General features: G+C 45.8%; 1 protein-coding gene across 5 annotated transcripts in view; it reads right to left on the minus strand.

The window, feature by feature from the left end:
- Positions 1 to 22921, minus strand: part of CXCR3 (C-X-C motif chemokine receptor 3) — a 71473-nt gene extending 48552 nt beyond the window's left edge. For 3 of the 5 annotated variants that reach the window (XM_043973855.1, XM_043973856.1, XM_043973854.1), the window contains exons 1-26: positions 9942 to 10202; positions 9748 to 9796; positions 9084 to 9627; positions 8897 to 8945; positions 8707 to 8781; positions 8167 to 8427; positions 7973 to 8021; positions 7774 to 7865; positions 7045 to 7093; positions 6855 to 6929; positions 6312 to 6572; positions 6118 to 6166; positions 5919 to 6010; positions 5204 to 5296; positions 4856 to 4904; positions 4666 to 4740; positions 4333 to 4375; positions 3921 to 4200; positions 3722 to 3801; positions 2610 to 2753; positions 2420 to 2494; positions 1680 to 2137; positions 1481 to 1572; positions 1250 to 1290; positions 588 to 731; positions 403 to 472 (exon numbers count right to left, since the gene is read on the minus strand). The gene's annotated coding sequence lies outside the window, so the exon portion shown is untranslated. Of the gene's footprint in view, positions 1 to 402; positions 473 to 587; positions 732 to 1249; positions 1291 to 1480; positions 1573 to 1679; positions 2138 to 2419; positions 2495 to 2609; positions 2754 to 3721; positions 3802 to 3920; positions 4201 to 4332; positions 4376 to 4665; positions 4741 to 4855; positions 4905 to 5203; positions 5297 to 5918; positions 6011 to 6117; positions 6167 to 6311; positions 6573 to 6854; positions 6930 to 7044; positions 7094 to 7773; positions 7866 to 7972; positions 8022 to 8166; positions 8428 to 8706; positions 8782 to 8896; positions 8946 to 9083; positions 9628 to 9747; positions 9797 to 9941; positions 10203 to 22468; positions 22548 to 22667; positions 22717 to 22861 lie in introns of those variants that run through there. The other 2 variants (XM_043973851.1, XR_006353843.1) reach the window with 2 other exon arrangements.
- Positions 22922 to 23542: the final 621 nt, after the last annotated feature.

The following is a 23542-nucleotide window of genomic DNA, read 5'->3' on the forward strand; positions in this document are numbered from 1 at the left end:
CCGTAATTCTAAATGCTAGACCCTGAAAATGACAAAAAGCCATTTCTCTTGCTGCTCCATTGATCACTAATTGACTGTACTTTTTTGTTTGTTTGTTTGTTTGTTTTTTGGTGAGGCAGTTGGGGTTAAGTGACTTGCCCAGGGTAACACACCTATGTCTGAGGCCAAATTTGAACTCAGGTATTCCTGACTCCAGGGCCAGTGCTCTATCCACTGCAGAACCTAGCTGGCCCGAATTTACTGGGTTTTTACCAGAGAGTGGCAGAAGGTGAAAAAGACAGAGCAGACAAGGGGAACAAAGAAGGTAGTGAGGGAAGGGGAAAGCAAGGGAAAAAAAAAGCAAAATAAAACAGAAAAAATAGAGAAAAAAGGTGTTTTTTTTCCGAACCTCCCTTACCTTACCTGTGTTCCTAGGGGCCAGACTTAGCAAAACACAATCTTCTCTCTTGCTCATGTATTGCTCATCTCTTTCCTAGAACAGTGCAGGAGAGAAGGAGAAGAGAGATACAGCTGAGAGCCTCTTTACTTCTGCAACAATTTTTCCAATTTGTTGACCTGGACCAGAAGTAAGGAAGGTCTCCCCGTACCTGTTGTCTCGTCCTCTGATCACCATGCAACTTCTGCCACGGTGGTCTTCTGGAGAGGGGATAAGAACAGTAGCAAAGGAAAGCGAGGGACATTCTTCTTGTTCTTCCTTAATTTCTAATGGCTCTGCAATTCTGGGTCTCCCCCTGGCAAAAGAGAGAACCTTCTCATTGCTCCTTCTCCACTTACTGACATCCACCTCCTGTTGCTGTTGCAATGCAGAGAGAACGATAAGTTCCTCTCTGTCTCCCTCCTTGTAGGCTTCTTGCCACTCTAGTCTTGCTTGCAGAAAGAAGGAGAAAGAGACCAGCTCATGTGAGTTTTCTCTTTTGACCTGATGTGTGGGATTAGGGAAAGAGAGAGGGCCTTCAACGAGCCCTGTCCTGTTTGTTAGGCCAAGCTGGCATCTCCTGCATGCCTCTCGCTTTCTGTCTTGAACATGCCTCTGCTTTAGTGCTCTTGCCCAGGGCAATGAGACAGAGGGAGAGCATGGTGCTTGTACTGCATGCCCTTTACTTTCTTCAATCCTATTGTCAAAAAACTCTACAAGAGAAAGTGTCATGTCTCTTCTTTGTATATTAATCATCAATTTAGTGGATAAAGCACTGGCCTTGGATTCAGGAGGACCTGAGTTCAAATCCAGCCTCAGACACTTGACACTTACTAGCTGTGTGACCCTGGACAAGTCACTTAACCCTCATTGCCCTGCAAAAAAAAAAATCATCAATTTAGTGACGATTCCCTCCAGAGGGGCAGAATGTGAGAGATAGAGAGAGAGAGAGAGAGAGAGAGAGAGAGAGAGCAGGAGAAACAGAGAGGAAGGGAGGGAATGAGGAAGAAAAAGGAACAAAAGAATAGATAAAGAAAAAATGAAGAAGAATTTAACTCTTCCTACCTGCCCTGTCCTTGCTGTGGCCCTGGCAGCCCCAATCAGGAAAAGAGAATCGTCTCTCCTGCTCAGCTACTGTTCATGTCTTTGCCAAAATACTGGAAGAGAGAAAGAGAAACAAGACATGGGTAAGAACCACTTCACTTCTTCCAGAATCTGTCCACTTTGTTGACAAGGGCAAGAAATGAAGAAGGTCTCCCCGTACCTCTGGGGTCATCTTCTGATGACAATCAAACACCTGACAGATGGGTCTCCTGGAGAGGGCATTCCAGCAGGAGGAAAAGGAAGAGAGGGACAATCTTCTGTTTTTACCTCATCTTCTCCTTGCTTTGCTCCTCTTGTCCTGGATCTCAAAGAGAAAGCATCTACCTTCCCACTTCCCCCTTTTCCCATACTCACATTCTAGTCAAGTCTCTGTAGCAATGGAGAGAGATAAGCTCCTCTCCCCCAGCCTGCTTGTAGTCTTCTTGCAACACTAGCGTTGATTGTGGACAGGAGACAGAGAGGATCTCCTTTGAGTTTTCTCCTTTTCCCTGATGTTTGGAATCAGTCAAACGGAGAGGGCATTGAAGGGAGCCTGTCTTCTTTGTCATGCCAAGCAGGCATCACTTGCTTCCCTCTCTTCCTGCCTGAGACGTGCCTTTCCTACTAAAGTCTTCTTTCCTGGGTTTAAGGAAAGAAGGAGAGAGAGAGAAAGAGACCAGAGCCAGGAATTTACTTCCCTGAATTCTAAAGGCTAGACCATGGCAATGACCAAAAGTCATTGTACTGCACCACTGGTCATCAATTTGCTGTGTTTTTAGCAAAGAATGCCAGAATGTGAGAAAGACAGAGCAGACAGGGGAAACACAGAGGGCAGTGAGGAAGGGGAGAGCAGGGCAAAAAAATGCAAAATAAAACGGACAAATAGAGAAAAAAGGTGTTTTTTCTTCGAAATTGCCTTACCTTTGCTGTGTTCCGACTGGCCTTACTCAGCAAAACACAATCTTCTCTCTTGCTCATGTATTGCTCACCTCTCTCCTAGAACAGTTCAGGAGAGAAGGAGAAGAGAGATACGGCTGAGACCCCCTTTACTTTCTCAACAATTTTTCCAATTTGTTGACCAGGACCAGAAGTAAGGAAGGTCTCCCCGTACCTGTTGTCTTGTCCTCTGATCACCATGCAACTTCTGCCAGATTGGTCTCCTGGAGAGGGGATAATAAGAGTAGCAAAGGAAAGCGAGGGACATTCTTCTTGTTCTTCCTTAATTTCTAATGGCTCTGCTCTCCTGGGGTACCCCCTGGCAAAAGAGAGAACCTTCCCATTGTTCCTTCTCCACTTACTCACATCCACCTTTTGTGGTTGTTGCAATGGAGAGAGAACAATAAGTTCCTCTCTGTCTCTCTCCTTGTAGTCTTCTTGCCACTCTAGTCTTGCTGGTGGGAAGAAGGAGAAAGAGACCAGCTCATGTGAGTTTTCTCTTTTGACCTGATGTGTGGGATTAGGGAAAGAGAGAGGGCCTTCAAGGAGCCCTGTCCTGTTTGTTAGGCCAAGCTGGCATCTCCTGCATGCCTCTCGCTTTCTGTCTTGAACATGCCCCTGGGGGCAGCTAGGTGGCACAGTGGATAAAGCACCGGCCCTGGAGTCAGGAGTACCTGAGTTCAAATCCGGCCTTGGACACTTAACGCTTACTAGCTGTGTGACCCTGGGCAAGTCACTTAACCCCAATTGCCTCACTAAAAACAAAAACAAAAACAAAAAAAAAGAACATGCCCCTGGTTTAGTGCTCTTGGCCATGGCAAGGAAAGAGAGGGAGAGCATGGTGCTTGTACTGCATGCCCTTTACTTTCTTCAATCCAATCATCAAAATACTCTACATGAAAAACAGTCATCTCTCTTCCTTGTATGTTTTTTTGGTTTTTTTTTTTTGCAGGGCAATGGGGGTTAAGTGACTTGCCCAGGGTCACACAGCTAGTAAGTGTTAAGTGTCTGAGGCCAGATTTGAACTCAGGTACTCCTGAATCCAGGGCCAGCGCTTTAACCACTGCGCCATCTAGCTGCCCCCTCTTCCTTGTATGTTAATCATCAATTTGGTGCAGATTCCCCCCAAGATTGACATAATGGGAAAGACTGAGAGAAAGAGAGAGAGAGAGAAGAGAAGAAACATAGAGGAACGGAATGAATGAGCGATAAAGGGAAGTAATGAGGAAGAACAAGGGACAAAAGAATACAGAAGGAAATAATGAAGGAGAATTTAACTCTTCCTACCTGCCCTGTCCTTGCTGTGGCCCTGGCAGCCTGAATCAGGAAAAGAGAATCGTCTGTCCTGCTAACCTATCGTTCATGTCCTTGCCAAAATATTGGAAGAGAGAAAGAGAAACAAGACATGGGTGAGAACCACTTCACTTATTCCAGAATCTGTCCACTTTGTTGACAAGGGCAAGAAATGAAGAGAGTCTCCCCGTACCTCTGGGGTCATCTTCTGATGACCATCAAACGTCTGACAGATGGGTCTCCTGGAGAGGGCATTCCAGCAGGAGGAAAAGGAAGAGAGGGACAATCTTCTGTTTTTACCTCATCTTCTCCTTGCTTTGCTCCTCTTGTCCTGGATCTCAAAGAGAAAGCATCTACCTTCCCACTTCCCCCTTTTCCCATATTCACCTTCTAGTCAAGTCTCTGTAGCAATGGAGAGAGATAAGCTCCTCTCCCTCACCCTGCTTGTAGCCTTCTTGCAACACTAGTGCTGACTGGGGACAGGAGACAGAGAGGATCTCCTTTGAGTTTTCTCCTTTTCCCTGATGTTTGCAATCAGTCGAACGGAGAGGGCATTGAAGGGAGCCTGTCTTGTTTGTCAGGCCAAGCAGCCACCTCTTGCTTACCTTTCTTTCTGCCTCAGACCTGCCTTTCTTAAAGTCTTCTTGCCTGGGACCAAGGAAAGAAGGAGAGAGAGAAGGAGACTTCAGAGCTAGGAATTGACTTCGCTTAATTCTAAACTCTAGATCCTAGAAAAGACAAAAAGTCATATCTCTTCCTGCTCCACTGATCACGAATTACCTGTGTTTTTACCAGAGAGGGGCAGAAGGTGAGAAAGACAGAGCAGACACAGGAAACACAGAGGGCATTGAGGGGAGGGGAGAGCAGGGCAAAACATGAAAAAGAAAACGGAACAAATAGAGAAAAAAGTTTGGTTTTTTTTTTCGAACCTGCCTTACCTTAGCTGTGTTCCTAGTGGCCTGACTCAGCAAAACACAATCTTCTCTCTTGCTCATGTATTGCTCATCTCTTTCCTAGAACAGTGCAGGAGAGAAGGAGAAGAGAGATACGGGTGAGAGCCTCTTTACTTCCGCAACAATTTTTCCAATTTGTTGACCTGGACCAGAAGTAAGGAAGGTCTCCCCGTACCTTTTGTCTCGTCCTCTGATCACCATGCAACTTCTGCCAGATTGGTCTCCTGGAGAGGGGATAAGAACAGTAATAAAGGGGGGCAGCTAGGTGGCACAGTGGATAAAACACTGGCCCTGGTTTCAGGAGGACCTGAGTTCAAATCTGGCCTCAGACACTTGACACTTACTAGTTGTGTGACCTGGGCAAGTCACTTAACCCCAATTGCCTCAAAAAAAAAAAAAAGAACAGTAATAAATGAAAGCAAGGGACATTCTTCTTGTTCTTCCTTAATTTCTAATGGCTCTGCTCTTCTGGGTCTTCCCCTGGCAAAAGAGGGAGCCTTCCCATTGCTCCTTCTCCACTTACTCACTTCCACCTCCTGTTGTTGTTGCAATGGAGAGAGAAAGATAAGTTCCCCTCTGTCTCCCTCCATGTAGTATTCTTGCAGCTCTAGTCTTGCTTGCGGGAAGAAGGAGAAAGAGACCAGCTCATGTGAGTTTTCTCTTTTGACCTGATGTGTGGGATTAGGGAAAGAGAGAGGGCCTTCAAGGAGCCCTATCCTGTTTGTTAGGCCAAGCTGGCATCTCATGCATGTCACTCTCTTTCTTTCTTGAACATGCCCCTGTTTTAGTGCTCTTGGCCATGGCAATGAAAGAGAGGGAGAGCATGGTGCTTGTACTGCATGCCCTGTACTTTCTTTAATCCTATCGTCAAAATACTTTACATGAGAAACAGTCATCTCTGTTCCTTGTATATTAATCATCAGTTTGGTGCAGATTCCCCCCAAGAGTGACAGAATGGGAAAAACTGAGAGAGAGAGAGACAGAGAGAAAGGGAGAGGGAGAGGGAGAGGGAGAGAGAGAGAGAAGAAGAAGAAGAAGGAGAAGGAGAAGGAGAAGGAGGAGAAGGAGAAGGAGAAGGAGAAGGAGAAGGAGAAGGAGAAGGAGAAGGAGAAGGAGAAGGAGAAGGAGAAGGAGAAGGAGAGGAAGGGAGGGAATGCGGGAGAAAGGGAAGTAATGAGGAAAAAAAGGGACAAAAGAATACGGAAAGAAATAATGAAGAAGAATTTAACTCTTCCTACCTGCCCTGTCCTTGCTGTGGCCCTGGCGGCCTGAATCAGGAAAAGAGAATCGTCTCTCCTGCTCAGCTACTGTTCATGTCTTTGCCAAAATACTGGAAGAGAGAAAGAGAAACAAGACATGGGTAAGAACCACTTCACTTCTTCCAGATTCTGTCCACTTTGTTGACAAGGGCAATAAATGAAGAGGGTCTCCCCGTACCTCTGGGGTCATCTTCTGATGACCATCAAACGTCTGACAGATGGGTCTCCTGGAGAGGGAATTCCAGCAGGAGGAAAAGGAAGAGAGGGACAATCTTCTGTTTTTACCTCATCTTCTCCTTGCTTTGCTCCTCTTGTCCTGGATCTCAAAGAGAAAGCATCTACCTTCCCACTTCCCCCTTTTCCCATACTCACCTTCTAGTCAAGCCTCTGTAGCAATGGAGAGAGGTAATCTCCTCTCGCCCAGCCTGCTTGTAGTCTTCTTGCAACACTAGTGTTGATTGTGGACAGGAGACAGAGAGGATCTCCTTTGAGTTTTCTCCTTTTCCCTGATGTTTGGAATCAGTCAAATGGAGAGGGCTTGGAAGGGAGCCTGTCCTCTTTGTCAGGCCAAGCAGGCATCACTTGCTTCCCTCTCTTCCTGCCTGAGACCTGCCTTTCCTAAAGTCTCTTTTCCTGGGGCCAAGGAGAGAAGGAGAGAGAGAAGGGGACTTCAGAGCTAGGAATTTACTTCCCTGAATTCTAAACGCTAGACGCTGGCAATGACCAAAAGCCAATATACTGCACCACTGCTCTTCAGTTTGCTGTGTTTTTCCCAGAGAGTGGCAAAAGATGAGAAAGACAGAGCAGAGAGGGGAAACACAGAGGGCACTCAGGGAAGGGGAGAGCAGGGCAAAAAAATACAAAAGAAAACGGACAAATAGAGAAAAAGGTGTTTTTTCTTCAAAACTGCCTTACCTTAGATGTGTTCCTAGTGTCTTGACTCAGCAAAACACAATCTTCTCTCTTGCTCATGTATTGCTCATCTCTTTCCTAGAACAGTTCAGGACAAAAGAAGAAGAGAGATACGGCTGAGACCCCCTTTACTTCCTCAACAATTTTTCCAATTTGTTGACCAGGACCAGAAGTAAGGAAGGTCTCCCCGTACCTGTTGTCTTGTCCTCTGATCACCATGCAACTTCTGCCAGATTGGTCTCCTGGAGAGGGGATAAGAAGAATAGCAAAGGAAAGTGAGGGACATTCTTCTTGTTCCTCCTTAATTTCTAAAGGCTCTGCTCTTCTGGGTCTCCCCCTGGCAAAAGAGGGAGCTTTCCCACTGCTCCTTCTCCACTTACTCACTTCCACCTCCTGTTGCAATGGAGAGAGAAAGATAAGTTCCTCTCTGTCTCTCTCCATGTAGGCTTCTTGCCGCTCTAGTCTTGCTTGCGGGAAGGAGAAAGAGACCAGCTCATGTGAGTTTTCTCTTTTAACATGATGTGTGGGATTAGGGAAAGAGAGAGGGCCTTCAAAGAGCCCTGTCCTGTTTGTTAGGCCAAGCTGGCATCTCCTGCATGCTTCTCACTTTCTGTCTTGAACATGCCCCTGATTTAGTGCTCTTGCCCATGGCAATGAGAGAGCGGGAGAGCATGGTGCTTGTACTGAGTGCCCTTTACTTTCTTCAATCCTATTGTCAAAATACTCTACAAGAGAAAGAGTCATGTCTCTTCTCTGTATATTAATCATCAACTTAGTGCAGATCCGCCCGAGAGCGGCAGAATGAGAGAGACTGAGAGAGAGAGAGAGAGCAGGAAAAACAGAGAGGAAGGGAGGGAATGAGGAAGAAAAAGGGAAGAAGAATAGAGAAAGAAATAATGAAGAAGAATCTAACTCTTCCTACCTGCCCTGTCCTTGCTGTGGCCCTGGCAGCCTGAATCAGGAAAAGAGAATCGTCTCTCCTGCTCAGCTACTGTTCATGTCTTTGCCAAAATACTGGAAGAGAGAAAGAGAAACAAGACATGGGTGAGAACCACTTCACTTCTTCCAGAATCTGTCCACTTTGTTGACAAGGGCAAGAAATGAAGAAGGTCTCCCCGTACCTCTGGGGTCATCTTCTGATGACCATCAAACACCTGACAGATGGGTCTCCTGGAGAGGGTATTCCAGCAGGAGGAAAAGGAAGGGAGGGACAATCTTCTGTTTCTACCTCATCTTCTCCTTGCTTTGCTCCTCTTGTCCTGGATCTCAAAGAGAAAGCATCTACCTTCCCACTTCTCCCTTTTCCCATACGCACCTTCTAGTCAAGTCTCTGTAGCAATGGAGAGAGATAAGCTCCTCTCCCCCAGCCTGCTTGTAGTCTTCTTGCAACACTAGTGTTGATTGTGGACAGGAGACAGAGAGGATCTCCTTTGAGTTTTCTCCTTTTCCCTGATGTTTGGAATCAGTCAAATGGAGAGGGCCTGGAAGGGAGCCTGTCCTCTTTGTCATGCCAAGCAGGCATCACTTGCTTCCCTCTCATCCTGCCTGAGACCTGCCTTTCCTAAAGTCTCTTTTCCTGGGGCCAAGGAGAGAAGGAGAGAGAGAAGGGGACTTCAGAGCTAGGAATTTACTTCCCTGAATTCTAAACGCTAGACCCTGGCAATGACCAAAAGCCAATATACTGCACCACTGCTCTTCAGTTTGCTGTGTTTTTACCAGAGAGTGCCAGAATGTGAGAAAGAGCAGAGAGGGGAAACACAGAGGGCACTCAGGGAAGGGGAGAGCAGGGCAAAAAAATGCAAAAGAAAACGGACAAATAGAGAAAAAAGGTATTTTTTCTTCGAAACTGCCTTACCTTAGCTGTGTTCCTAGTGGCCTGACTCAGCAAAACACAATCTTCTCTCTTGCTCATGTATTGCTCATCTCTTTCCTAGAACAGTTCAGGACAAAAGAAGAAGAGAGATACGGCTGAGACCCCCTTTACTTCCTCAACAATTTTTCCAATTTGTTGACCAGGACCAGAAGTAAGGAAGGTCTCCCCGTACCTGTTGTCTCATCCTCTGAGCACCATGCAACTTCTGCCAGATTGGTCTCCTGGAGAGGGGATAAGAAGAGTAGCAAAGGAAAGCGAGGGACATTCTTCTTGTACTTCCTTAATTTCTAATGGCTCTGCTCTTCTGGGTCTCCCCCTTGCAAAAGAGGGAGCCTTCCCACTGTTCCTTCTCTACTTACTCACATCCACCTCCTGTTGTTGCAACGGAGAGAGAAAGATAAGTTCCTCTCTGTCTCTCTCCATGTAGCCTTCTTGCCGCTCTAGTCTTGCTTGCGGGAAACAGGAGAAAGAGACCAGCTCATGTGAGTTTTCTCTTTTGTCCTGATGTGAAAATGCCCCTGGTTTAGTGCTCTTGCCCATGGCAATGAGAGAGAGGGAGAGCATGGTGCTTGTACTGAGTGCCCTTTACTTTCTTCAATCCTGTTGTCAAAATACTCTACAAGAGAAAGAGTCATGTCTCTTCCTTGTATATTAATCATCAATATAGTGCAGATCCGCCCCAGAGAGGCAGAATGTGCGAGACTGAGAGAGAGAGAGAGAGAGAGAGAGAGAGGGAAAAACAGAGAGGAAGGGAGGGAATGAGGAAGAAAAAGGGACAAAAGAATAGAGAAAGAAACAATGAAGAAGAATTTAACTCTTCCTACCTGCCCTGTCCTTGCTGTGGCCCTGGCGGCCCGAATCAGGAAAAGAGAATCGTCTGTCCTTCTTACCTATTTTTCATGTCTTTGACAAAATATTGGGAGAGAGTAAGAGAAACAAGACATGGGTGAGAACCACTTCACTTCTTCCAGAACCTGTCCACTTTGTTGAGAAGGGGAAGAAATGAAGAGGGTCTCCCCGTACCTCTGGGGTCATCTTCTGATGACAATCAAACGTCTGACAGATGGGTCTCCTGGAGAGGGCATTCCAGCAGGAGGAAAAGGAAGGGAGGGACAATCTTCTGTTTTTACCTCATCTTCTCCTTGCTTTGCTCCTCTTGTCCTGGATCTCAAAGAGAAAGCATCTACCTTCCCACTTCCCCCTTTTCCCATACTCACCTTCTAGTCAAGTCTCTGTAGCAATGGAGAGAGGTAATCTTCTCTCCCCCAGCCTGCTTGTAGTCTTCTTGGAACACTAGTGCTGACTGGGGACAGGACATAGAGAGGATCTCCTTTGAGTTTTCTCCTTTTCCCTGATGTTTGGAATCAGTCAAACACGGAAGTCTTTGAAGGGAGCCAGTCTTGTTTGTCAGGCCAAGCAGCCACCTCTTCCTTAGCTTTCCTTCTGCCTCAGACCTGCCTTTCTTACACTTTTCTTGCCTGGGACCAAGGAATGAAGGAGAGAGAGAAGGAGACTTCAGAGGTAGGAATTGACTTCCCTTAATTCTAAACGCTAGATCCTAGAAGAGAAAAAGACATTTCTCTTCCTGCTCCATTGTTCACGAATTTACTGTGTTTTTCCCAGAGAGTGGCAGAAGGTGAGAAAGACAGAGCAGACACAGGAAACACAGAGGGCAGTGAGGGAAGGGGAGAGCAGGGCAAAACATGAAAAAGAAAACAGAATAGAGAAAAACCTTTTTCTTTTTTTTGGAACCTGCCTTGCCTTAGCTGTGTTCCTAGTGGCCTGACTCAGCAAAACACAATCTTCTCTCTTGCTCATGTATTGCTCATCTCTTTCCTAGAACAGTGCAGGAGAGAAGCAGAAGAGAGATACGGGTGAGACCCCCTTTACTTCCGCAACAATTTTTCCAATTTGTTGACCAGGACCAGAAGTAAGGAAGGTCTCCCCGTACCTGTTGTCTTGTCCTCTGATCACCATGCAACTTCTGCCAGATTGGTCTCCTGGAGAGGGGATAAGAAGAGTAGCAAAGGAAAGCGAGGGACATTCTTCTTGTTCTTCCTTAATTTCTAATGGCTCTGCTCTTCTGGGTCTCCCCCTGGCAAAAGAGCGAACCTTCCCATTGCTCATTCTCCACTTACTCACATCCACCTCTTGTTGTTGTTGCAATGGAGAACGTTAACTTCCTCTCTGTCTCTGTCCATATAGTCTTCTTGCCGCTCTAGTCTTGCTTGCGGAAACAAGGAGGAAGACCGGCTCATGCCAGTTTTCCCTTTTGACCTGAGAGAGGGCCTTCAAGGAGCCCTGTCCTCTTTGTTAAGCCAAGCTGGCATCTCCTGCATGTCTCTCTCTTTCGTTCTTGAACATGCCCCTGGTTTAGTGCTCTTGCCCATGGCAATGACACAGGGAGAGCATGGTGCTTGTACTGCATGAGCTTTACTTTCTTCAATCCTATCGTCAAAATACTCTACATGAGAAATAGTCATCTTTCTTCCTTGTATATTAATCATCAATTTTGTGCAGATTCCCCCCAAGAGTGACAGAATGGGAAAGACTGAGAGAAAGAGAGAGAGAGAGAGAGAGTGTGTGAGCAGAAGAAACAGAGAGGAAGGGAGGGAATGAGGGAGAAAGGGAAGTAATGAGGAAGAAAAAGGGACAAAAGAATACAGAAAGAAATAATGAAGAAGAATTTAACTCTTCCTACCTGCCCTGTCCTTGCTGTGGCCCTGGCGGCCTGAATCAGGAAAAGAGAATCGTCTCTCCTTCTCACCTATTGCTCATATCTTTGCGAAAATATTGGAAGAGAGAAAGAGAAACAAGACATGGGTGAGAACCACTTCACTTCTTCCAGAATCTGTCCACTTTGTTGACAAGGGCAAGAAATGAAGGGGGTCTCCCCGTACCTCTGGGGTCATCTTCTGATGACAATCAAACATCTGACAGATGGGTCTCCTGGAGAGGGCATTCCAGCAGGAGGAAAAGGAAGAGAGGGACAATGTTCTGTTTTTACCTCATCTTCTCCTTGCTTTGCTCCTCTTGTCCTGGATCTCAAAGAGAAAGCATCTACCTTCCCACTTCCCCCTTTTCCCATACTCACCTTCTAGTCAAGTGTCTGTAGCAATGGAGAGAGATAAGCTCCTTTCCCCCAGCCTGCTTGTAGTCTTCTTGCAACACTAGTGCTGACTGGGGACAGGACATAGAGAGGATCTCCTTTGAGTTTTCTCCTTTTCCCTGATGTTTGCAATCAGTTGAACGGAGAGGGCATTGAAGGGAGCCAGTCTTGTTTGTCAGGCCAAGCAGCCACCTCTTGCTTACCTTTCTTTCTGCCTCAGACCTGCCTTTCTTAAAGTCTTCTTGCCTGGGACCAAGGAAAGAAGGAGAGAGAGAAGGAGACTTCAGAGCTAGGAACTGACTTCCCTTAATTCTAAACGCTAGATCCTAGAAAAGACAAAAAGACATTTGTCTTCCTCCTCCACTGATCACGAATTTACTGTGTTTTACCCAGAGGGTGGCAGAAGGTGAGAAAGACAGAGCAGACACAGGAAACACAGAGGGCATTGAGGGGAGGGGAGAGCAGGGCAAAACATGAAAAAGAAAACGGAACAAATGGAGAAAAAAAGTTTTTTTTTTTTTTTCGAACCTGTCTTACCTTAGCTGTGTTCCTAGTGGCCTGACTCCGCAAAACACAATCTTCTCTCTTGTTCATGTATTGCTCATCTCTTTCTTAGACCAGTGCAGGAGAGAAGGAGAAGAGAGATACGGGTGAGAGCCTCTTTACTTCCGCAACAATTTTTCCAATTTGTTGACCTGGACCAGAAGTAAAGAAGGTCTCCCCGTACCTTCTGTCTTGTCCTCTGATCACCATGCAACTTCTGCCAGATTGGTCTCCTGGAGAGGGGATAAGAACAGTAATAAAGGAAAGCGAGGGACATTCTTCTTGTTCCTCCTGAATTTCTAATGGCTCTGCTCTTCAGGGTCTCCCCCCGGCAAAAGAGGGAGCGTTCCCATGGCTCCTTCTCCACTTACTCACATCCACCAACTGTGGTTGTTGCAATGGAGAGAGAACTATAACTTCCTCTCTGTCTCTCTCCTTGTAGTCTTCTTACCGCTCTAGTCTTGCTTGCGGGAAGAAGGAGACAGAGACCAGCTCATGTGAGTTTTTTCTCTTGATCTGATATAAATATAGGGAGAGCATGGTGCTTGTACTGCATGCCCTTTACTTTCTTCAATCTTACTGTCAAAATACTCTACAAGAGAAAGAGTCATGTCTCTTCTTTATATATTAATCATCAATTTAGTGCAGATTCCCCCCCAGAGTGGCAGAATGTGAGAGATTGAGAGAGAGAGAGAGAGAGAGAGAGAGAGAGAGAGAGAGAGAGAGAGAGCAGGAGAAACAGAGAGGAAGGGAGGGAATGAGAAAGAAAAGGGGACAAAAGAATAGTGAAAGAAATAATGAAGAAGAATTTAACTCTTCCTACCTGCCCTGTCCTTGCTGTGGCCCTTGCAGCCCGAATCAGGAAAAGAGAATCGTCTGTCCTTCTCACCTATTGTTCATGTCTTTGCCAAAATATTGGAAGAGAGAAAGAGAAACAAGACATGGGTGAGAACCACTTCACTTCTTCCAGAATCTGTCCACTTTGTTGACAAGGGCAAGGAATGAAGAGAGTCTCCACGTACCTCTGGGGTCATCTTCTGATGACCATCAAACATCTGACAGATGGGTCTCCTGGAGAGGGCATTCCAGCAGGAGGAAAAGGAAGGGAGGGACAATCTTCTGTTTTTACCTCATCTTCTCCTTGCTTTGCTCCTCTTGTCCTGGATCTCAAAGAGAAAGCATCTACCTTCCCACTTCCCCCTTTTCCCATACTCACCTTCTAGTCAAGTCTCTGTAGCAATGGAGAGAGATAAGCTCCTCTCCCCCAGCCTGCTTGTAGTCTTCTTGCAACACTAGCGTTGATTGTGGACAGGAGACAGAGAGGATCTCCTTTGAGTTTTCTCCTTTTCCCTGATGCTTGCAATCAGTCAAATGTAGAGGGCATTGAAGGAAGCCTGTCTTCTTTGTCATGCCAAGCAGGCATCAATTGCTTCCCTCTCCTCCTGCCTGAGGCCTGCCTTTCCTAAAGTCTCCTTTCCTGGGGGCCAAGGAAAGAAGGAGAGAGAGAAGGGGACTTCAGAGCTAGGAATTTATTTCCCTGAATTCTAAACGTTAGACCCTGGCAATGACCAAAAGTCATTGTACTGTACCACTGCTCATCAATTTCCTGTGTTTTTCCCAGAGAGTGCCAGAAGGTGAGAAAGACAGAGCAGACAGGGGAAACACAGAGGGCAGTGAGGGAAGGGTAGAGCAGGGCAAAAAAATGCAAAAGAAAACGGACAAAAAGAGAAAAAAGGTGTTTTTTCTTTGAAACTGCCTTACCTTTGCTGTGTTCCTAGTGGCCTGACTCAGCAAAACACAATCTTCTCTCTTGCTCATGTATTGCTCATCTCTTTCCTAGAACAGTGCAGGAGAAAAGGAGAAGAGAGATACGGCTGAGACCCCCTTTACTTCCTCAACAATTTTTCCAATTTGTTGACCAGGACCAGAAGTAAGGAAGGTCTCCCCGTACCTGTTGTCTCGTCCTCTGATCACCATGTAACTTCTGCCAGATTGGTCTCCTGGAGAGGGGATAAGAAGAGTAGTAAAGGAAAGTGAGGGACATTCTTCTTATTCTTCCTTAATTTCTAATGTCTCTGCTCTTCTGGGTCTCTTCTCTACTTACTCACATCCACCTCCTGTTGTTGTTGCAATGCAGAGAGAACGGTAAGTTCCTCTCTGTCTCCCTCCTTGTAGTCTTCTTGCTCCACTAGTCTTGCTTGCGGGAAGAAGGAGAAAGAGACCAGCTCATGTGAGTTTTCTCTTTTGACCTGATGTGTGGGATTAGGGAAAGAGAGAGGGCCTTCAACGAGCCCTGTCCTGTTTGTTAGGCCAAGCTGGCATCTCCTGCATGCCTCTCGCTTTCTGTCTTGAACATGCCCCTGGTTTAGTGCTCTTGGCCATGGCAATGAAAGAGAGGGAGAGCATGGTGCTTGTACTGCATGCCCTTTACTTTCTTCAATCCTATCGTCAAAATACTCTATATGAGAAACATTCATCTCTCTTCCTTGTATATTAATCATCAGTTTGGTACAGATTCCCCCCAAGAATGACATAATGGGAAAAACTGAGAGAGAGAGAGACAGAGAGAAAGGGAGAAGGAGAGAGAGAGGGAGAGATAGAGGGAGAGAGAAGAAGAAGAAGAAGAAGAAGAAGAAGAAGAAGAAGAAGAAGAAGAAGAAGAAGAAGAAGAAGAAGAAGAAGAAGAAGAAGAAGAAGAAAGAGAGGAAGGGAGGGAATGAGGGAGAAAGGGAAGTAATGAGGAAGAACAAAGGACAAAAGAATAATGAAAGAAATAATGAAGAAGAATTTAACTCTTCCTACCTGCCCTGTCCTTGCTGTGGCCCTGGCGGCCTGAATCAGGAAAAGAGAATCGTCTGTCGTGCTAACCTATCGTTCATGTCCTTGCCAAAATATTGGAAGAGAGAAAGAAAAACAAGACATGGGTGAGAACCACTTCACTTCTTCCAGAATCTGTCTACTTTGTTGACAAGGGCAAGAAATGAAGAGAGTCTCCCCGTACCTCTGGCATCATCTTCTGATGACCATCAAACGTCTGACAGATGGGTCTCCTGGAGAGGGCATTCCAGCTGGAGGAAAAGGAAGAGAGGGACAATCTTCTGTTTCTACCTCATCTTCTTCTTGCTTTGCTCCTCTTGTCCTGGATCTCAAGGAGAAAGCATCTACCTTCCCATTTCCCCCTTTTCCCATACTCACCTTCTAGTCAAGTCTCTGTAGCAATGGAGAGAGATAAGCTCCTCTCCCCCAGCCTGCTTGTAGTCTTCTTACAACACTAGACTTGATTGTGGAAAGAAGGAGACACAAAGGATCTCCTTTGAGTTTTCTCCTTTTCCCTGATGTTTGCAATCAGTCGAACGGAGAGGGCATTGAAGGGAGCTAGTCTTGTTTGTCAGGCCAAGCAGCCAGCTCTTGCTTACCTTTCTTTCTGCCTCAGACCTGCCTTTCTTAAAGTCTTCTTGCCTGGGACCAAGGAAAGAAGGAGAGAAAGAAGGAGACTTCAGAGCTAGGAACTGACTTCCCTTAATTCTAAACGCTAGATTCTAGAAAAGACAAAAAGACATTTGTCTTCCTGCTCCATTGATCACGAATTTACTGTGTTTTTCCCAGAGAGTGGCAGAAGGTGAGAAAGACAGAGCAGACACGGGAAACAGAGAGGGAAGTGAGTAAAGGGGAGAAACAGGGCAAAACATGAAAAAGGAAACGGAACAAATGGAGAAAAAAGTTTTGTTTTGTTTTTTTTTCCGAACCGGCCTTACCTTAGCTGTGTTCCTAGTGGCCTGACTCAGCAAAACACAATCTTCTCTCTTGCTCATGTATTGCTCATCTCTTTCCTAGACCAGTGCAGGAGAGAAGGAGAAGAGAGATACGGGTGAGAGCCTCTTTACTTCCGCAACAATTTTTCCAATTTGTTGACCTGGACCAGAAGTAAGGAAGGTCTCCCCGTACCTTTTGTCTCGTCCTCTGATCACCATGCAACTTCTGCCAGATTGGTCTCCTGGAGAGGGGATAAGAACAGTAATAAAGGAAAGCGAGGGACATTCTTCTTGTTCCTCCTTAATTTCTAATGGCTCTGCTCTTCTGGGTCTCCCCCTGGCAAAAGAGGGAGCGTTCCCATTGCTCCTTCTCCACTTACTCACATCCACCAACTGTGGTTGTTGCAATGGAGAGAGAACTATAACTTCCTCTCTGTCTCTCTCCTTGTAGTCTTCTTACCGCTCTAGTCTTGCTTGCGGGAAGAAGGAGAAAGAGACCAGCTCATGTGAGTTTTCTCTCTTGATCTGATATAAAAATAGGGAGAGCATGGTGCTTGTACTGCATGCCCTTTACTTTCTTCAATCCTATTGTCAAAATACCCTACAAGAGAAAGAGTCATGTCTCTTCTTTGTATATTAATCATCAATTTAGTGCAGATTCCCCCCAGAGTGGCAGAATGTGAGAGACTGAGAGAGAGAGAGAGAGAGAGAGAGAGAGAGAGAGAGAGAGAGAGAGAGAGAGAGAGCAGGAAAAACAGAGAGGAAGGGAGGGAATGAGAAAGAAAAGGGGACAAAAGAATAGTGAAAGAAATAATGAAGAAGAATTTAACTCTTCCTACCTGCCCTGTCCTTGCTGTGGCCCTGGCGGCCCAAATCAGGAAAAGAGAATCGTCTGTCCTTCTCACCTATTGTTCATGTCTTTGCCAAAATATTGAAAGAGAGAAAGAGAAACGAGACATGGGTGAGAACCACTTCACTTCTTCCAGAATCTGTCCACTTTGTTGACAAGGGCACGAAATGAAGGGGGTCTCCCCGTACCTCTGGCGTCATCTTCTGATGACCATCAAACGTCTGACAGATGGGTCTCCTGGAGAGGGCATTCCAGCAGGAGGAAAAGGAAGAGAGGGACAATCTTCTGTTTTTACCTCATCTTCTCCTTGCTTTGCTCCTCTTGTCCTGGATCTCAAAGAGAAAGCATCTACCTTCCCACTTCCCCCTTTTCCCATACTCACCTTCTAGTCAAGTCTCTGTAGCAATGGAGAGAGATAAGCTCCTCTCCCCCAGCCTGCTTGTAGTCTTCTTGCAACACTAGCGTTGATTGTGGACAGGAGACAGAGAGGATCTCCTTTGAGTTTTCTCCTTTTCCCTGATGCTTGCAATCAGTCAAATGTAGAGGGCATTGAAGGAAGCCTGTCTTCTTTGTCATGCCAAGCAGGCATCAATTGCTTCCCTCTCCTCCTGCCTGAGGCCTGCCTTTCCTAAAGTCTCCTTTCCTGGGGGCCAAGGAAAGAAGGAGAGAGAGAAGGGGACTTCAGAGCTAGGAATTTATTTCCCTGAATTCTAAACGTTAGACCCTGGCAATGACCAAAAGTCATTGTACTGTACCACTGCTCATCAATTTCCTGTGTTTTTCCCAGAGAGTGCCAGAAGGTGAGAAAGACAGAGCAGACAGGGGAAACACAGAGGGCAGTGAGGGAAGGGTAGAGCAGGGCAAAAAAATGCAAAAGAAAACGGACAAAAAGAGAAAAAAGGTGTTTTTTCTTTGAAACTGCCTTACCTTTGCTGTGTTCCTAGTGGCCTGACTCAGCAAAACACAATCTTCTCTCTTGCTCATGTATTGCTCATCTCTTTCCTAGAACAGTGCAGGAGAAAAGGAGAAGAGAGATACGGCTGAGACCCCCTTTACTTCCTCAACAATTTTTCCAATTTGTTGACCAGGACCAGAAGTAAGGAAGGTCTCCCCGTACCTGTTGTCTCGTCCTCTGATCACCATGTAACTTCTGCCAGATTGGTCTCCTGGAGAGGGGATAAGAAGAGTAGTAAAGGAAAGTGAGGGACATTCTTCTTATTCTTCCTTAATTTCTAATGTCTCTGCTCTTCTGGGTCTCTTCTCTACTTACTCACATCCACCTCCTGTTGTTGTTGCAATGCAGAGAGAACGGTAAGTTCCTCTCTGTCTCCCTCCTTGTAGTCTTCTTGCTCCACTAGTCTTGCTTGCGGGAAGAAGGAGAAAGAGACCAGCTCATGTGAGTTTTCTCTTTTGACCTGATGTGTGGGATTAGGGAAAGAGAGAGGGCCTTCAACGAGCCCTGTCCTGTTTGTTAGGCCAAGCTGGCATCTCCTGCATGCCTCTCGCTTTCTGTCTTGAACATGCCCCTGGTTTAGTGCTCTTGGCCATGGCAATGAAAGAGAGGGAGAGCATGGTGCTTGTACTGCATGCCCTTTACTTTCTTCAATCCTATCGTCAAAATACTCTATATGAGAAACATTCATCTCTCTTCCTTGTATATTAATCATCAGTTTGGTACAGATTCCCCCCAAGAATGACATAATGGGAAAAACTGAGAGAGAGAGAGACAGAGAGAAAGGGAGAAGGAGAGAGAGAGGGAGAGATAGAGGGAGAGAGAAGAAGAAGAAGAAGAAGAAGAAGAAGAAGAAGAAGAAGAAGAAGAAGAAGAAGAAGAAGAAGAAGAAGAAGAAGAAGAAGAAGAAAGAGAGGAAGGGAGGGAATGAGGGAGAAAGGGAAGTAATGAGGAAGAACAAAGGACAAAAGAATAATGAAAGAAATAATGAAGAAGAATTTAACTCTTCCTACCTGCCCTGTCCTTGCTGTGGCCCTGGCGGCCTGAATCAGGAAAAGAGAATCGTCTGTCGTGCTAACCTATCGTTCATGTCCTTGCCAAAATATTGGAAGAGAGAAAGAAAAACAAGACATGGGTGAGAACCACTTCACTTCTTCCAGAATCTGTCTACTTTGTTGACAAGGGCAAGAAATGAAGAGAGTCTCCCCGTACCTCTGGCATCATCTTCTGATGACCATCAAACGTCTGACAGATGGGTCTCCTGGAGAGGGCATTCCAGCTGGAGGAAAAGGAAGAGAGGGACAATCTTCTGTTTCTACCTCATCTTCTTCTTGCTTTGCTCCTCTTGTCCTGGATCTCAAGGAGAAAGCATCTACCTTCCCATTTCCCCCTTTTCCCATACTCACCTTCTAGTCAAGTCTCTGTAGCAATGGAGAGAGATAAGCTCCTCTCCCCCAGCCTGCTTGTAGTCTTCTTACAACACTAGACTTGATTGTGGAAAGAAGGAGACACAAAGGATCTCCTTTGAGTTTTCTCCTTTTCCCTGATGTTTGCAATCAGTCGAACGGAGAGGGCATTGAAGGGAGCTAGTCTTGTTTGTCAGGCCAAGCAGCCAGCTCTTGCTTACCTTTCTTTCTGCCTCAGACCTGCCTTTCTTAAAGTCTTCTTGCCTGGGACCAAGGAAAGAAGGAGAGAAAGAAGGAGACTTCAGAGCTAGGAACTGACTTCCCTTAATTCTAAACGCTAGATTCTAGAAAAGACAAAAAGACATTTGTCTTCCTGCTCCATTGATCACGAATTTACTGTGTTTTTCCCAGAGAGTGGCAGAAGGTGAGAAAGACAGAGCAGACACGGGAAACAGAGAGGGAAGTGAGTAAAGGGGAGAAACAGGGCAAAACATGAAAAAGGAAACGGAACAAATGGAGAAAAAAGTTTTGTTTTGTTTTTTTTTCCGAACCGGCCTTACCTTAGCTGTGTTCCTAGTGGCCTGACTCAGCAAAACACAATCTTCTCTCTTGCTCATGTATTGCTCATCTCTTTCCTAGACCAGTGCAGGAGAGAAGGAGAAGAGAGATACGGGTGAGAGCCTCTTTACTTCCGCAACAATTTTTCCAATTTGTTGACCTGGACCAGAAGTAAGGAAGGTCTCCCCGTACCTTTTGTCTCGTCCTCTGATCACCATGCAACTTCTGCCAGATTGGTCTCCTGGAGAGGGGATAAGAACAGTAATAAAGGAAAGCGAGGGACATTCTTCTTGTTCCTCCTTAATTTCTAATGGCTCTGCTCTTCTGGGTCTCCCCCTGGCAAAAGAGGGAGCGTTCCCATTGCTCCTTCTCCACTTACTCACATCCACCAACTGTGGTTGTTGCAATGGAGAGAGAACTATAACTTCCTCTCTGTCTCTCTCCTTGTAGTCTTCTTACCGCTCTAGTCTTGCTTGCGGGAAGAAGGAGAAAGAGACCAGCTCATGTGAGTTTTCTCTCTTGATCTGATATAAAAATAGGGAGAGCATGGTGCTTGTACTGCATGCCCTTTACTTTCTTCAATCCTATTGTCAAAATACCCTACAAGAGAAAGAGTCATGTCTCTTCTTTGTATATTAATCATCAATTTAGTGCAGATTCCCCCCAGAGTGGCAGAATGTGAGAGACTGAGAGAGAGAGAGAGAGAGAGAGAGAGAGAGAGAGAGAGAGAGAGAGAGAGAGAGCAGGAAAAACAGAGAGGAAGGGAGGGAATGAGAAAGAAAAGGGGACAAAAGAATAGTGAAAGAAATAATGAAGAAGAATTTAACTCTTCCTACCTGCCCTGTCCTTGCTGTGGCCCTGGCGGCCCAAATCAGGAAAAGAGAATCGTCTGTCCTTCTCACCTATTGTTCATGTCTTTGCCAAAATATTGAAAGAGAGAAAGAGAAACGAGACATGGGTGAGAACCACTTCACTTCTTCCAGAATCTGTCCACTTTGTTGACAAGGGCACGAAATGAAGGGGGTCTCCCCGTACCTCTGGCGTCATCTTCTGATGACCATCAAACATCTGACAGATGGGTCTCCTGGAGAGGGCATTCCAGCAGGAGGAAAAGGAAGAGAGGGACAATCTTCTGTTTTTACCTCATCTTCTCCTTGCTTTGCTCCTCTTGTCCTGGATCTCAAAGAGAAAGCATCTACCTTCCCACTTCCCCCTTTTCCCATACTCACCTTCTAGTCAAGTCTCTGTAGCAATGGAGAGAGATAAGCTCCTCTCGCCCAGACTCCTTGTAGTCTTCTTGCAACACTAGTCTTGATTGTGGAAAGAAGGAGACACAGAGGATCTCCTTTGAGTTTTCTCCTTTTCCCTGATGTTTGCAATCAGTCAAATAGGGAGGGCTTTGAAGGGAGCCAGTCTTGTTTGTCAGGCCAAGCAGCCACCTCTTGCTTACCTTTCTTTCTGCCTCAGACCGGCCTTTCTTAAAGTCTTCTTGCCTGGGACCAAGGAAAGAAGGGGAGAGAGAGAAGGAGACTTCAGAGCTAGGAATTGACTTCCCTTAATTCTAAACGCTAGATCCTAGAAAAGACAAAAAGACATTTGTCTTCCTGCTCCATTGATCACGAATTTACTGTGTTTTTCCCAGAGAGTGGCAGAAGGTGAGAAAGACAGAGCAGACACAGGAAACACAGAGGGCATTGAGGGGAGGGGAGAGCAGGGCAAAACATGAAAAAGAAAACGGAACAAATGGAGAAAAAAAGTTTTTTTTTTCTAACCTGCCTTACCTTAGCTGTGTTTCTAGTGGCCTGACTCCGCAAAACACAATCCTCTCTCTTGCTCATGTATTGCTCATCTCTTTCCTAGACCAGTGCAGGAGAGAAGGAGAAGAGAGATACGGGTGAGAGCCTCTTTACTTCCGCAACAATTTTTCCAATTTGTTGACCTGGACCAGAAGTAAGGAAGGTCTCCCCGTACCTTTTGTCTTGTCCTCTGATCACCACGCAACTTCTGCCAGATTGGTCTCCTGGAGAGGGGATAAGAACAGTAATAAAGGAAAGCTAGGGACATTCTTCTTGTTCCTCCTTAATTTCTAATGGCTCTGCTCTTCTGGGTCTCCCCCTGGCAAAAGAGGGAGCGTTCCCATTGCTCCTTCTCTACTTACTCACATCCACCAACTGTGGTTGTTGCAATGGAGAGAGAACTATAACTTCCTCTCTGTCTCTCTCCTTGTAGTCTTCTTACCGCTCTAGTCTTGCTTGCGGGAAGAAGGAGACAGAGACCAGCTCATGTGAGTTTTTTCTCTTGATCTGATATAAATATAGGGAGAGCATGGTGCTTGTACTGCATGCCCTTTACTTTCTTCAATCTTACTGTCAAAATACTCTACAAGAGAGTCATGTCTCTTCTTTATATATTAATTATCAATTTAGTGCAGATTCCCCCCCAGAGTGGCAGAATGTGAGAGATTGAGAGAGAGAGAGAGAGCAGGAGAAACAGAGAGGAAGGGAGGGAATGAGAAAGAAAAGGGGACAAAAGAATAGTGAAAGAAATAATGAAGAAGAATTTAACTCTACCTACCTGCCCTGTCCTTGCTGTGGCCCTTGCAGCCCGAATCAGGAAAAGAGAATCGTCTGTCCTTCTCACCTATTGTTCATGTCTTTGCCAAAATATTGGAAGAGAGAAAGAGAAACAAGACATGGGTGAGAACCACTTCACTTCTTCCAGAATCTGTCCACTTTGTTGACAAGGGCAAGGAATGAAGAGAGTCTGCCCGTACCTCTGGGGTCATCTTCTGATGACCATCAAACATCTGACAGATGGGTCTCCTGGAGAGGGCATTCCAGCAGGAGGAAAAGGAAGGGAGGGACAATCTTCTGTTTTTACCTCATCTTCTCCTTGCTTTGCTCCTCTTGTCCTGGATCTCAAGGAGAAAGCATCTACCTTCCCATTTCCCCCTTTTCCCATACTCACCTTCTAGTCAAGTCTCTGTAGCAATGGAGAGAGATAAGCTCCTCTCGCCCAGACTCCTTGTAGTCTTCTTGCAACACTAGTCTTGATTGTGAAAAGAAGGAGACACAAAGGATCTCCTTTGAGTTTTCTCCTTTTCCCTGATGTTTGCAATCAGTCGAACGGAGAGGGCATTGAAGGGAGCTAGTCTTGTTTGTCAGGCCAAGCAGCCACCTCTTGCTTACCTTTCTTTCTGCCTCAGACCTGCCTTTCTTAAAGTCTTCTTGCCTGGGACCAAGGAAAGAAGGAGAGAGAGAAGGAGACTTCAGAGCTAGGAATTGATTTCCCTGAATTCTAAACGCTAGATCCTAGAAAAGACAAAAAGACATTTGTCTTCCTGCTCCATTGATCACAAATTGACTGTGTTTTTCCCAGAGAGTGGCAGAAGGTGAGAAAGACAGAGCAGACACGGGAAACAGAGAGGGAAGTGAGTAAAGGGGAGAAACAGGGCAAAACATGAAAAAGGAAACGGAACAAATGGAGAAAAAAGTTTTGTTTTGTTTTTTTTTCCGAACCGGCCTTACCTTAGCTGTGTTCCTAGTGGCCTGACTCAGCAAAACACAATTTTCTCTCTTGCTCATGTATTGCTCATCTCTTTCCTAGACCAGTGCAGGAGAGAAGGAGAAGAGAGATACGGGTGAGAGC

This window comes from Dromiciops gliroides, chromosome X (genome assembly GCF_019393635.1).
Source record: "Dromiciops gliroides isolate mDroGli1 chromosome X, mDroGli1.pri, whole genome shotgun sequence".
Lineage (NCBI taxonomy): Eukaryota > Metazoa > Chordata > Mammalia > Microbiotheria > Microbiotheriidae > Dromiciops > Dromiciops gliroides.